Raw genomic sequence first — 14,338 nt, forward strand, 5'->3', positions numbered from 1 at the left:
GATTACAACCAGAATCCACCAACGCCTGATATGTAGCCCCTTGGATACTCACCGGTATGCGATACGCTCCGGCCCGATCGAGGGTGGCCTCTGGCGCGTCGGGGATCCGAACCACCACGCCCACTTCCATTGCTGTGTACTGCTGTTGAAGGTGGCCCGGTTCCCCGCAGCGCCAGCAAACCGGCCCGGGCTTTCCCTCTGCACCGGTGATCTGGGGCTCACTCACCTGAGGTGGGGGAGAGACAGACACAGAAGGGAGAAACGGGAGGGCACCGCGGGTGCGGCGGGCTGGCTGGGGTGGTGCCGGTCCCCGCCTCCGCGGTGGGGGAATGGGGCGAGGACGGGACACAGGAGGAGGGCGAGAGAGAGAGAGAGAGAGGAGAGAAGAGATGATGTCATCTGCTGTCCTGCCGCCGGGACAGCCGCCAGATGATCCTCCGCCAGCTCGACTGCCTGATCCAGTGACGCCGGGCGGTGGCACTGGACCCACTCCGCGGTTCCTGCTGGTAAGCGGGCGACGAACTGTTCCAGGACCACCTGGTCGACTATTCCCTCGGTGTCGCGATCGCTGGCCCTCAGCCACCGCCAGCAGGCGTCCCGGAGCTGCTGGCCGAACGCGAATGGCCGGCCGACTTCCTCCAATCGCAGCGCGCGGAAGCGCTGGCGCTGTTGTTCCTGTGTGCACCCCACGCGCTGGAGGACGGCCCTGCGGAGGTCCGCGTAGGCCAGCCGGCGGTCGGCGGGGAGCTGTAGCGCGGCCAGCTGTGCCTCTCCCGTGAGCAGGGGGAGGAGGCGCGCCGCGCGCTGCTCCATCAGCCACCCCGAGGCATCGGCGACCTGTTCGAACAACGTGAGGAACGCCTCGGGGTCATCCTGCGGGCCCATCTTGGTGACAGTGAGGGGAGATGGGCCTGCGGCCGGAGCGCTGGTGGGCCCTGCCGATGCGAGGAGATGCCGGAACGCCTTGCGATCTTCTTGCTGGGCCAGCACCAGGGCTTCGAAGCGCCGTTCTTGTTCCTTTCGGAGTGTGACGAGCGCCTGGTGCTGGCTTTGCTGAGCCGTGGCGAGGGCATGGACCAGGTCGGTGAACGGGGAGGATTCCATGGGGCTGCTGGGTTGGTGCTCCATTATCCTGGGTTTCGGCACCACTGTAGGACTCCCTATGTGTGGGTGGAGCACAGAGGACGGCAGGACAGAGACCAGATTCCAAAATAGCGTTTTATTGCTAGACTTTTCAGCTAAACAATCATTCATTCAAACAGCCAGACAGACACACACAACCGGCGTCTGGTTCAGGGCAGAGCTCCCTCCGCTCTCACTCTCCCTCCTCATATAGGGCGCGGTCACTGGGAAGACACACAAACACGTTAATTGCTCTCAGGTGAAGTGATTCTGCCACTTACCTTCCCTGACTCCACCCTCCTGTCACAGACCGGCGCTTGACCACGCCCCCGCTGCCACAATGACCTTCATGAGAGAGTCATCAGAAGAAAACCTTTCCTGTGTCCGAGCCACAAAATTCAGTGTCTGAAGTTTGCAAATGAACATCTAAGCAAGCCTGATGCATTTTGGAAACAAGTCCTGTGGACTGATGAAATCAAAATAGAACTTTTTGGCCACAATGTGCAAAGGTATGTTTTTTAGAGAAAAAAGGGTGCCAAATTCCAGGAAAAGAACACCTCTCCAACTCTTAAGCATGGGTGTGGATCGATCATGCTTTGGGGTTGTGTTGCAGCCAGTGGCACAGGGCACATTTCATTGGTCGAGGGAAGCATGGATTCAAATAAATACCAGCAAACTCTGGAAGCAAACATCACACCATCTGTAAAAAAGTTGAAGTTAAAAAGAGGATGGGTCCTACAATAAGACGATGATCCAAAACACACTTCAAAATCTACAATGGAATACCTCAAGAGGCACAAACTGAAGGTTTTGCCATGGCATTCACAGTCCCCTGACCTAAACATCATTGAAAATCTGTGGATAGATCTCAAAAGAGCAGTGCATGCAAGACAGCCCAAGAAACTTGTAGAACTTGTAGCCTTTTGCAAGGATGAATGTGCGAAAATCCCCCAAGTAAGAACTGAAAGATTATTAGCCAGCTACAAAAAGTGTTTACAAGCTGTGATACTTGCCAAAGGGGGTGTTACTAAGTACTGACCATGCTAGGTGCCCAAACTTTTGCTTTAATTTTTACACCTGTAAATGATGGAAATAAAGGTATCATTTACAGGTATTTTACACCTGTAAATGATGGAAATAAAAATCTAATCTTGTGGAAAATATTAAAGGAATGTGTCATCTTTACCCTTATGCCTTTTGGTGATCAGTTCATTTTCTGCTTATTTAACTATTCACAGTAACAGACATTTTCAGCAAGGGTGCCCAAACTTTTGCATGCCACTGTAATGGAATAGGGAAGATCAATCATAATGGGCAAATGCTGCTTACCAAATGCACTGAGCACAATCTCCTTATTGCAAACACTGTATTTCAAATGAAGAACAAATACAAAGGAATGTGGCAGTACCCCAGATCAAAACATTGGCACCAAATTGACTTCATAATCATTAAGTCTAGGGACAGAAAGGAACTTAAAAGAGCTCAGGCTATCATCGGTTCTGACAGCTGTTTAACTGACCATCATTTAGTAAAATGTGAGATTATGAACAAGCCCAGAAAAAAGACAAGACTTCAAGCCAAAAAGAAGGCGTTCAATGTTGCCTCCCTACAAAACTCTGCTGTTCAACAAAAGCTTCAGACAATGTTGGCTGACAGCTTCTCTCAATTCACAGAAGAAAAACCTGTGGTAGAGTCATGAGATGATATGAAGAATGTGATTCTCAACTCATATATGAAGGCACTTGGCTCACAAAAGAAGGCTAATCATGATTGGTTTGATGAGAACACTGCTGAAATCAAAACACTTGTTGAATGTAGAGGAAATGCATTCATTAAGTGGCAGAGAAACCCAAGAACCAGATCATCTTAAAATGAATTACTAAAAGCAAGAAACGAACTGCAACAACATACTCGTGAATTAAAAAAATCAGTGGTGGAAGAATAAGGCTTCAGAACTCCAGGAGTTAGCCGACATACAGAACTCAAAGGCCTTCTTCTCTGCAATGAAGGCTGTCTATGGCCCTAGCATACATGGACCTACCCCAGTGAGAACTGAAGATGTAACCCTTGTCAAGGATCATGCTTCTGTACAGGCACACTGGAGGGAGCATTTTTATAACTTGCTAAATTGTGAAGCTGAAGTCAACCCAACCATATTAGATGATCTGAAACAGTTCCCAATCAAACATGATCCTCCTACACTCTGTGAAGTTCAGAGAGCATTAAAGACACTAAAAAGTGGCAAAGCAACTGGTCCAGATGGAATTCCATCTGAAGTTCTGAAGTATAGTGGGCCAGAATTGACTCAACACTTGTGGCTACTCGTACAAGGCATTTGGACTGAGGAGCAAGCACCATTTGATCTCAAAGATGCACTGATAGTTACCTTCCACAAGAAAGGTGATAAGGGTGTCTGTGGCAACTACCAAGGTATGTCATTACTGTTAACTGTTGGTAAGCTGTTTACAAAGATTCTGCTAAACAGATTAGCAAAAATTTCAGAGGATGTCCTGCCTGATACACAGTGTGGCTTTTGTCCTGGGAGAGGCACCATCGACATGATTTTTGCCTTCTGGCAAATTCAAGAAAAGTGCAGGGAACCACAGACCTCTCTCTATACAGCCTTTTTTGATCTATCAAAGGCTTTTGACTCAGTAAACAGAGATGCTCTATGGAAAATTTTGGGTAAATATGGGTGCCCGGTGACATGGTGGTGTAGTGGTTAGCGCTGTCGCCTCACAGCAAGAAGGTCCGGGTTCGAGCCCTGTGGCCAGCGAGGGCCTTTCTGTGTGGAGTTTGCATGTTCTCCCCGTGTCCGCGTGGGTTTCCTCCGGGTGCTCCGGTTTCCCCCATAGTCCAAAGATATGCAGGTTAGGTTAACTGGTGACTCTAAATTGACCGTAGGTGTGAATGTGAGTGTGAATGGCTGTCTGTGTCTATGTGTCAGCCCTGTGATGACCTGGCGACTTGTCCAGGGTGTACCCCGCCTTTCGCCCATAGTCAGCTGGGATAGACTCCAGCTTGCCTGCGACCCTGTAGAAGGATAAAGCGGCTAGAGATAATGAGATGAGATGAGATATGGGTGCCCAGATAAACTGATCACCATGATATGCCTACTCCATGATAAAATGACTGCTTATGTTCTCTGTGAAGGTGAACAAGTGGAACCATTTCCTGTGAAAGTTGGTGTCAAACAAGGCTGTATAATAGCTCCAATGTTGTTTGGCCTCTTCATGGGTGCTGTCCTGCAAGTGGTCAGGCCAAATCTGGAAAATCATGGAATACAGATAGTTTACGGATTTGATGGTAGCCTATTCAACCTTCGTCGACTACAACCTAAATCTAAGGTGTCTGTGGCTTCAGTTGTAGAACTTCAGTATGCAGATGATGCTGTGGTCTGCTCAAACACAGAAGATGGGCTGCAGATAATCACAGATGCTTTTGCAGTAGCCTACAAATGACTTGGGCTATCATTAATCTGTACAAAAATGGAAGTCATATGTCAACCTGCTGTTTCAACTACAACCCCGATTCCAAAAAAGGTGGGACAAAGTACAAATTGTAAATAAAAACGGAATGCAATAATTTACAAATCTCAAAAACTGATATTGTATTCACAATAGAACATAGACAACATATCAAATGTCGAAAGTGAGACATTTTGAAATTTCATGCCAATTATTGGCTCATTTGAAATTTCATGACAGCAACACATCTCAAAAAAGTTGGGACAGGGGCAATAAGAGGCTGGAAAAGTTAAAGGTACAAAAAAGGAACAGCTGGAGGACCAAATTGCAACTCATTAGGTCAATTGGCAATAGGTCATTAACATGACTGGGTATAAAAAGAGCATCTTGGAGTGGCAGCGGCTCTCAGAAGTAAAGATGGGAAGAGGATCACCAATCCCCCTAATTCTGCGCTGACAAATAGTGAAGCAATATCAGGAAGGAGTTCGACAGTGTAAAATTGCAAAGAGTTTGAACATATCATCATCTACAGTGTATGATATCATCAAAAGATTCAGAGAATCTGGAAGAATCTCTGTGCGTAAGGGTCAAGGCCGGAAAACCATACTGGGTGCCCGTGATCTTCGGGCCCTTAGACGGCACTGCATCACATACAGGCATGCTTCTGTATTGGAAATCACAAAATGGGCTCAGGAATATTTCCAGAGAACATTATCTGTGAACACAATTGACCGTGCCATCCGCCGTTGCCAGCTAAAACTCTATAGTTCAAAGAAGAAGCCGTATCTAAACATGATCCAGAAGCGCATATGTCTTCTCTGGGCCAAGGCTCATTTAAAATGGACTGTGGCAAAGTGGAAAACTGTTCTGTGGTCATACGAATCAAAATTTGAAGTTCTTTATGGAAATCAGGGACGCCGTGTCATTCGGACTAAAGAGGAGAAGGACAACCCAAGTTGTTATCAGCGCTCAGTTCAGAAGCCTGCATCTCTGATGGTATGGGGTTGCATTAGTGCATGTGGCATGGGCAGCTTACACATCTGGAAAGACACCATCAATGCTGAAAGGTATATCCAGGTTCTAGAGCAACATATGCTCCCATCCAGACGACATATCTTTCAGGGAAGACCTTGCATTTTCCAACATGACAATGCCAAACCACATACTGTATCAATTACAGCATCATGGCTGCGTAGAAGAAGGGTCCAAGTACTGAACTGGCCAGCCTGCAGTACAGATCTTTCACCCATAGAAAACATTTGGCGCATCATTAAACGGAAGATACGACAAAAAAAGACCTAAGACAGTTGAGCGACTAGAATCCTACATTAGACAAGAATGGGTTAACATTCCTATCCCTAAACTTGAGCAACTTGTCTCCTCAGTCCCCAGACGTTTACAGACTGTTGTAAAGAGAAAAGGGGATGTCTCACAGTGGTAAACATGGCCTTGTCCCAACTTTTTTGAGATGTGTTGTTGTCATGAAATTTAAAATCATCTAATTTTTCTCTTTAAATGATACATTTTCTCAGTTTAAACATTTGATATGTCATCTATGTTCTATTCTGAATAAAATATGGAATTTTGAAACTTCCACATCATTGCATTCCGTTTTTATTTACAATTTGTACTTTGTCCCAACTTTTTGGGAATCGGGGTTGTACAACCCAACCTGAAATCTCTGTGGATGGTAGTGTATTTAGGGTAGTTCTGCACTTTAAATACTTTGGCAGCTATGCCTCTATTGATGTTTCCTTTGATCATGAAATAAATAACAGGATCAGTGCTGCAGCAACAGCTTTAGGCAAACTATGTAAACGTGTCTTTGACAATCACGGCCTTGAGCTAGAAACCAAAATACAAATCTATCAAGCCATCATCATACCAACCCTCTTGTATGGAGCAGAAACGTGGACTTTGTACCATTATCAAATAAAGCAACTTGAGAAATTTCACCAAAGATATTTGCGCTTGATAATGAATGTTAAATAGTATGATCGTGTTACAAACACTACAATTCTTGATAGAGCCTCCCTAATGAGCAAAGAGGCTATACTGCACCAAAATAGGTTGAGATGGTATGGACACTTGGTTAGAATGGACAATAAATGCCTCCCTAAACAGCTTCTCTTCAGTCAGTTCTCCACAGGAACAAGAAGTACTGGTGCCCCTAAGAAAAGGTACAAGGATGCCCTTAAGAGAACTTTCAAAGAGTGTGAGATTGATGACTGGGCCATAGCTCCAAATGACAGACTTCTGTGGAGGAATATGGTTCGTAATGGAATCAAGACTTTTGAAACCAATCGACAGAAAGCCAAGGATGAGAGACACTAAAAGGGAAAAGCAACTCTAGCCCTAAATCTGGGACAACCTCCTAGCCAGATTGTCTGAAAAATGTTCATAGACCACCATGCTCATGTCAAGCGGCAGTGATGAAGTCTAGAATTATGATAGATTTTAAATATTATGCTGAAATGAAGGATTTTGATACTTTTGAGAAGATATGGTGTTACAGGGAAGCCTTGTGCTCAGTTAAGAATGGCGAACTGGTTTATGGAGAATATATGGATTATTTATTTATTTATTTATCTGTTAATATGTATGATTGTTGGTGGTGTAGTGGTTAGCACTGTCGCTTTATAGCAAGAAGGTTCTGGGTTCAAGCCCCGGGGCCGACAGGGGCCTTTCTGTGTGGAGTTTGCATGTTCTCCCTGTGTCTGTGTGGGTTTCCTCTGGGTGTTCTGGTTTCCTCCAAAGACATGCAGGTTAGGCTAATTGGTGGCTCAAAATTGACCATGTGTGTGAATGGTTGAGAGAAAACCTCTATAATAATTCAGTCGAAGGCAATGGGAAACCACTACTGTAATGTTCCCCAGAGACTTTGATGGCTAAAGCTGTCAGAGTGGCCATGTCACTGTAGTGATATACCAAGATGGATGGATGTATGATTGTTAATAGAGATTGCTCTTTTTGTATCACATGTAAACTTATAGCTCATGAAAGTTTGTTCAATTTATTTATTGATTTATTTATTTTATTTATGAATGAATGACCCACAAAAATGCCAGGGACTCCAGTTTGGCCAGTCATGTGCACTGCAAAAAAAATGCTATCTTAGCAAGTGAAAATATCTTGAAAATAGTTGAAACGATCTAGCATTTCCTATTAGAAGAATATAAAACACCAATTCTGAGATTATTAAACCCTGTTAACCCCGCTGACAGTAGTCGGAGGGGTTATTATTTTCACCTGCGTCAGTCTGTGTGTGTGTGTATCTGTCTGTCTGTGTGTCTGTCTGTGTGTCTGCAAGATATCTCAAGAACCAATGGATCGATTTGGACCAAATTTTGTACGTGTTGCCAATCACCCAGGAAGGAAACCATTAAATTTTGGAGGTCAAAGGTCAAAGGTCAAGGTCATGGCAGAACTTCGAAATTTTCGCCCAATGTATTTTAATAGGGAAAAGGCGGGGTTTGCACTCGTTAGAGTGTCCCTGTCTAGTTCTCAATTGCAACCAACTTATTTCCTAAGATGTCTTATCAAGTAAGAATATATGTCCATGCAGCAAGATAATTTCACTAGTATGAAGTAATTTTCTCCTCAAATTCAGTTTTCAATTTTTTGCAGTGTGGGTCCCAGGACCCAGGACAAAAAATCCTAGCGCCATCTCTACCGACAGTATAAAGCTAGAATCAACATGCATGTGTTTTATGGCCTTTGAGCAGGTAATCACGACAGTCTATGCAAGCTCATGACCCTAAACTTAACCCCAGTTCACAGCTGATGTCAGAGAAGGGTATTCCACACTGATTGGCTGAGTGTGTGCGATATCCTGCATTGACTGGATGAGCAATGCGCAATTAATATTTATAGGTAACTTATGCAAAAATTGCAGAGCCTTCAAGCCGGGTATGAGTGAGCAAAACACCAATGGGTTGCAGCTTAATTATGGAGTTTTTCACAAAGAAAACTGGAAAACAACTCAGCAACAGTGGCAGACCATATTTGTGAGACCATGACAGCCAGTTTGCTGCATGTTATTGACCAAATTTTGCCAAATGCCAAGTCATCTGATGTTTTTTAAATTTTATAATTGTAACAATTCCCTGATTACTGTTGACACTGAATAACAGGCAGGCAGGATCAGGTTCACTTTTTGGGTTTTATTTCAAACACCACTCAAACAAACAACAAAAAAAGCACTCTTTTCAGCTGACTTAAACTAATGTTCGAATCAGTGCACCAGCATGACTTCAGCCCAGGGAAGATGATGACTTTCTGCTCCTCTCACCCTTTTATCTGCTTGCTGTCACTGCACACAAACACACAGACAGCACAATAATTCACAACAGGTGCTTCAACTTTGCCACTCACTTTCCCTGGCTTCTCTTTCCATTCATAAACTGGCCCTTGATCATGGCCCCGCTGCCACATACCCCCACCACCTGACTCAGGCCAGGGAGCCATCCAGCCTGCAGCTGACTCCCCCTCACCGGGAGAGGTAGTCCGCTACCACCATCTGTGCCCTGGCATCTGGACTACCTCGAACTTAAATAGCTGCAGAGCCAGATACCAATGGATGATCCAGGCATTGGCATCCTTCATGTGGTGGAGCCGCTAGAGCAGGGCATGATCCAAGCAGAGGGTGAAAGGGCATCCCAGCTGGTAATGATGGAGGGTGAGGACCACCCATTTGATGGCCAAGCACTCCTTCTCAATGGTGTTGTACTTCATCTTCCTCATGGACTACTTGCAGTTGAAGTACAGCATGGGGCACTCCTCTCCCTCCACCATTTGGGACAAAATGGCACCCAGCCCTCTGTCAGACGTGTTGCACTGCAACACAAAAGGGAGACAGAAGTCAGGGGAGTATAAAAGTGGCCCCCCTCACAGTACAGCTTTTACTTGGTTAAAGGCCTGTTAGCACAGCTCTGTCCACTGGACTGGATTTGGCACTCCCTTTTTAGTGAAGTCAGTCAGCAGGCTGGTAACATTTGAAAAATTAGGCACAAACTACCTATAATAGCCACCCAGCCCCAGGAACTGCTTCACCCCCTTTTTGGTCTTAGGTCTCAGGCAGGCTACAATTGCTGCAGTATTATCAATTTGGGGATGCACCTACACATGACCCAAGTGGAAGCCCAGATACTGTACTTTTCCTTCACCCAATTGCACACTTCTTCAGGTTTGCTGTGAGCCCTGGGTGCCTCAGTGACCTCAGGACCGCCCTAAAATGTTGTAGATGCCGCTCCCAATCATTACTATAGATGATTATATCATCTAAGTAGGCCACCACATATGTATTGTGGGGACGGAGAATTCAGTCCATGAGATGCTGAAACATTGCGGGGGCCCCAAACAGCCCAAAAAGAAGGGTGACAAATTGGTCTAAACTGAACGGAATGGAAAAGGCTATGTTTTTCATGGGATAATGGAGTCAAAGGGATCTGCCAATATCCCTTTGTTAAATCCAGTGTCGAGTAAAATCAAGCATGTGTAACCGATTGAGCAGTTCATCAATGCGAGGCATTGGATATACATCAAATTTAGATACTGTGTTGACTTTTCTATAGTCTACACAGAATCGGACCAACCCATTGGTCTTGGGAACCAAGACCACTGGGCTGCTCTAGTTGCTGTGTGACTTCAATTACCCCCATCTTCAGCATAGCTTGGAGTTTGTCCCGAACCACATTTTTCTTGTATTTGGGGAGCCAATACGGGCAGCTGCGCACCACCACCCCAGGGGAGTCTCAATGTGGTGTTCTATGAGGTCAGTATGCCCAGAGAGGGGTATTGGAGAACACATTGGAGAATTCCTCCTGCAGACTAATCACCTGTGCTCTCTGGGATGGTGAGAGGTGGTCTCCACAGGGGACTGGGGTGAATTGGGACGCACTTTTTAGACTTACCGCCGGTCCCAGCTCTGTCCTCTAGGCTTGGGAAGATTCACCGATGCACATCGGAAAATCGATACGACCTGTTAAGATGCAGTTGCATTGATTTGCAAACGTCGCATCGGAAAAAACCGCACATAAACTCGAGATGCATCGTATCTAAACTGTCTGCATCGATATAAACCGATTAATATCTTAATTTAATACATATAATGAATAAATTATAACATAACAGTTTAGAAAAGGGTCTGGTATTTCTGGGTTTCATCTCTCTATCTCTCTCCTACTCAAGTCTCGGCTCAAGTCTCGCGCGAATAGGCGGGTCCAACCTAGCTTTCGAATAGGATAGAGGCAGAAAGTCAGCCAGATAGCGGTTAACATGGAGGAAGACAAAACAGACATTGTTCATTCGGTGGTGGGTTTCAAGTCTAACGTATGGAAAGATTTCGGGTTCTACAAGCGAGGGGGAGAGCTGGACAAGACAACGGCCATATGTAAACTCTGCCGTTCCAGAGAGACCTGTAAGCACTTTATGTTGTACTTCCTGTGTTTCAAAATAAAAGGCACAGCTTTAATGCTTCAAGTGCCATAACTTGAACTACTCTGTATTCCATGGTGCACTTTTCTTCTGCATTGCATCGTATCGAATCGCATCGTATCGCACTGGACCGCATTGTATTAGAATTAAATCGTACTGTATCGCACCGTATCGCAGCATGCGGGAGAATCGTATCGCATCTTAGCACTGGCAATTTCATTAATCTTGAATGTATCGAATCGTTGGCAGTGTATCGAGATGCGTATCGTATCGCTTTGATTATGAAGATTCCCATCCCTACTGTCCTCTCTGGAACTACCTTCGCCAGAGCTACAGGAACCTCCTCTTTCCATGGTTTCAGGAGATTGAGGTGGTAAATTTGGCATGTGTCACCCCATCTGGATGTTTTGACCTTGTAGTCGACCTCTCCAATTCGCCATGTGACCTCAAAGGGCTCTTGCCAGTTGGCGACCAATTTTGAACTTGAAGTGGGAAGTAAAATGAGGACTTTATCTCCCAGTGCAAATTCCCTTAGCCATGCCCCTCTGTTGTACAGGCAAGATTGACATTCTTGGGCCTGTAGCAAATTCTCCTAGGTTATGTGGCTCAGTGCATGGAGTTTTGCTTTCAGGTCAAGGATGTATTGAATTTTGTTTTTGCTTTGAGAAGGCTCCTCCTACCAATTTTCTCTAATGATGTCACCATGGGGCTTGTGCCCATACAGCAATTCAAATAGGGAAAACCCAGTGGAGGCTTGTGGGACCTTGTGCACTGCAAACAACAGAAGGTCTAGCTACCTGTGTCAATTTTTAGCATCCCCATGAATGAACTTACAAATCATATTTTTAAGTGATTGTTTAAATCGTTCGACCAGACCATCCGTTTGCGGATGATAAACACTAATTTGAATTAATTTAATTCCCAATAATTCATACAATTTGTGCAGTGTGTGTGACATAAAAGTAATGCCTTGATCAGTCAGGATTTCTTTTGGAATCCCAACTCAGGAGATAACACAGAAGAGTGCCTCTGCAACACTGCATGCAGAGATATTGTGGAGAGACACTGCTTACGGATATCATGTTTCATAATCCACTATGACTAACGCAAAGTAATACTTGTGTGTAGATTGATCTAATGGCCCGATGAGATCCATGCCAATTCTTTCAAAGGGGATCTCAATTAATGGGAGGGGGTGCAATGGTGCTTTTGGCGTGGCCACTGGATTCACCAGCTGGCATTCGCGACATGCCATACACCACCTGTGGATATCAGCACAAATCCCTGGCCAATAGAAATGGGCCATGAGGTGATTTAGGATTTTATTCTGCCTGAAACACCCAGCGATTATGATGAGCTGCATGGAATAAAAGTTCCCTACGGCTCTTCGGGACCAACAACTGTGTCATATTTTCCTTTGTTTTAGTGTCCTTTGTCACTTGATATAGCCTATCCTTCATAACACAAAAGTACGGGAAGGAAAACGTAACATTAGGCTGGAGGATTTGGCCACTGATTACTTTCACTTGGTCAAAAGCATGTCTCAGAGACTCATCACGCACCTGCTCCAATGGGAAATCCCTTAAGGGGTTCTCCCCACTCTCTGTGTCATCATGATGCAGAGCTGATGGAGATAGCTGTGGGACCGCCTCCCCAGCCAACGTTGCAGCAGGATTCCCCCATGATGTGCTATTGCAGGACCCACCCACTACTATCTGTTTCATTAACATTTTAAACCCCAGCCAATTGGTTCCCAAGATCAGCGGATGGATGAGGCTCAGACTATCTTTACATTTATATTTACATACAATATTTACTTTTCTCCCCAGAAATGAATGGTGACGGGCATTAGTGGATATTTGTGTATATCACTGTGCACACACTTATCCTTCACCAAATGTGCATTCCCCAGTGCCCCACACTGAATCAGGCTTTGATGTATGGAGGTCTGATTACAACCCCAATCCACTAAAACCTGATGTGTACCCCCTTGAATACTTATCAGCATGCGATATGTTCCAGCTCGATCGAGGGAAGTTTCTGGCATGTTGGGGATCCAGACCAGTGCCCCCTCCTCCATCACTTGGCACTGGTCCTGGAAGTGCCCAGGCTCCCTGCAGTGCCAGCATGCTGGCCCAGGCCTCACCTCTGCATTGCTGGGGCGAGGAGCACTTACCTGTGGGGAAGACAGAGAAACATAAGGGGAAGAGGGGGAAGGGGAACCACAGGCTTGTGGAGCTGGCTGTGGGGGAGTCAGCCCCCACTTCCGTGGTACAGGGAAGGGATGGGAGGGAGGGGAGGAATGTGAGGGGGGATCAGAATGAGAGAGAGAGAAAAGAAGAAGGAGAAGCCGGATGTCCGCCTGCCACTGGAACTGCTGCCAAATAGTCCACTGCCAGCTCAATGGCCTGATCCAGCAACACTAGGCAGTGGCACTGGACCCATTCCGTTGTCCCCCTTGGCAGTTGAGCGATTAATTGCTCCAGTGCCACCACATCAATGACTCCCTTAACATTGTGGTCCTCTGCCCTCAACCACTGTCCCGGCTTTCGGCACCACTGTAACAATTACAGATTACTGTTGACACTGAATAACAGGCAGGCAGGATCAGGTTCACTTTTTGGATTTTATTTCAAACACCACTCAAAAAAAAGCATGCTTTTCAGCTGACTTAAACTAATGCTCGAATCAATGTACCAGCGTGACTTCAGCCTGGGGAAGGTGACAACTTCCTGCTCCTCTCCCCCTTTTATCTGCTCGCTCTCACTGCACACAAACACACAGACAACACATTAATTCACAACAGGTGCTTCCACTTTGCCACTCACCTTCCCTGGCTTCGCTGTCCATTCACAAACTGGCTCTTGATCACACCCCCACTGCCATAATCATGTAATGTTTTTTCATTTTCATCCATCCATCCATCCATCCATCCATCCATCCATCCATCCATCCATCTTCTACTGCTTATCCAGATCCAGGTCATGGGGGTAGCAGCCTAAGCAGAGCAGGTCAGACTTCCCTCTCCCTGGCCATCTCCACCAGCTCTTCTGGGAAAATACCAAGGTGTTCCCAGGCCAGCTGGGAAAAGCAATCTCTCCAGCATGTCCTGGGTCTGCCCCAGGGTCTCTTGCTGGTGGGGCCTGCCCAGAAAACCTCCCTTAGGAGGTGTCCAGGGGGCATCCCAACAAGGTGTCCGAACCACCACAACTGACTCCATTCAATGTGGACTCATTTCTATTGCTTGTATCTGCGATCTCATTCTTTTGGTCACTACCCATAGCTTGTGACCATAGGTAAGAGTGGGAACATAG

Source organism: Neoarius graeffei, chromosome 27, assembly GCF_027579695.1.
Source record: "Neoarius graeffei isolate fNeoGra1 chromosome 27, fNeoGra1.pri, whole genome shotgun sequence".
Classification (NCBI taxonomy): domain Eukaryota; kingdom Metazoa; phylum Chordata; class Actinopteri; order Siluriformes; family Ariidae; genus Neoarius; species Neoarius graeffei.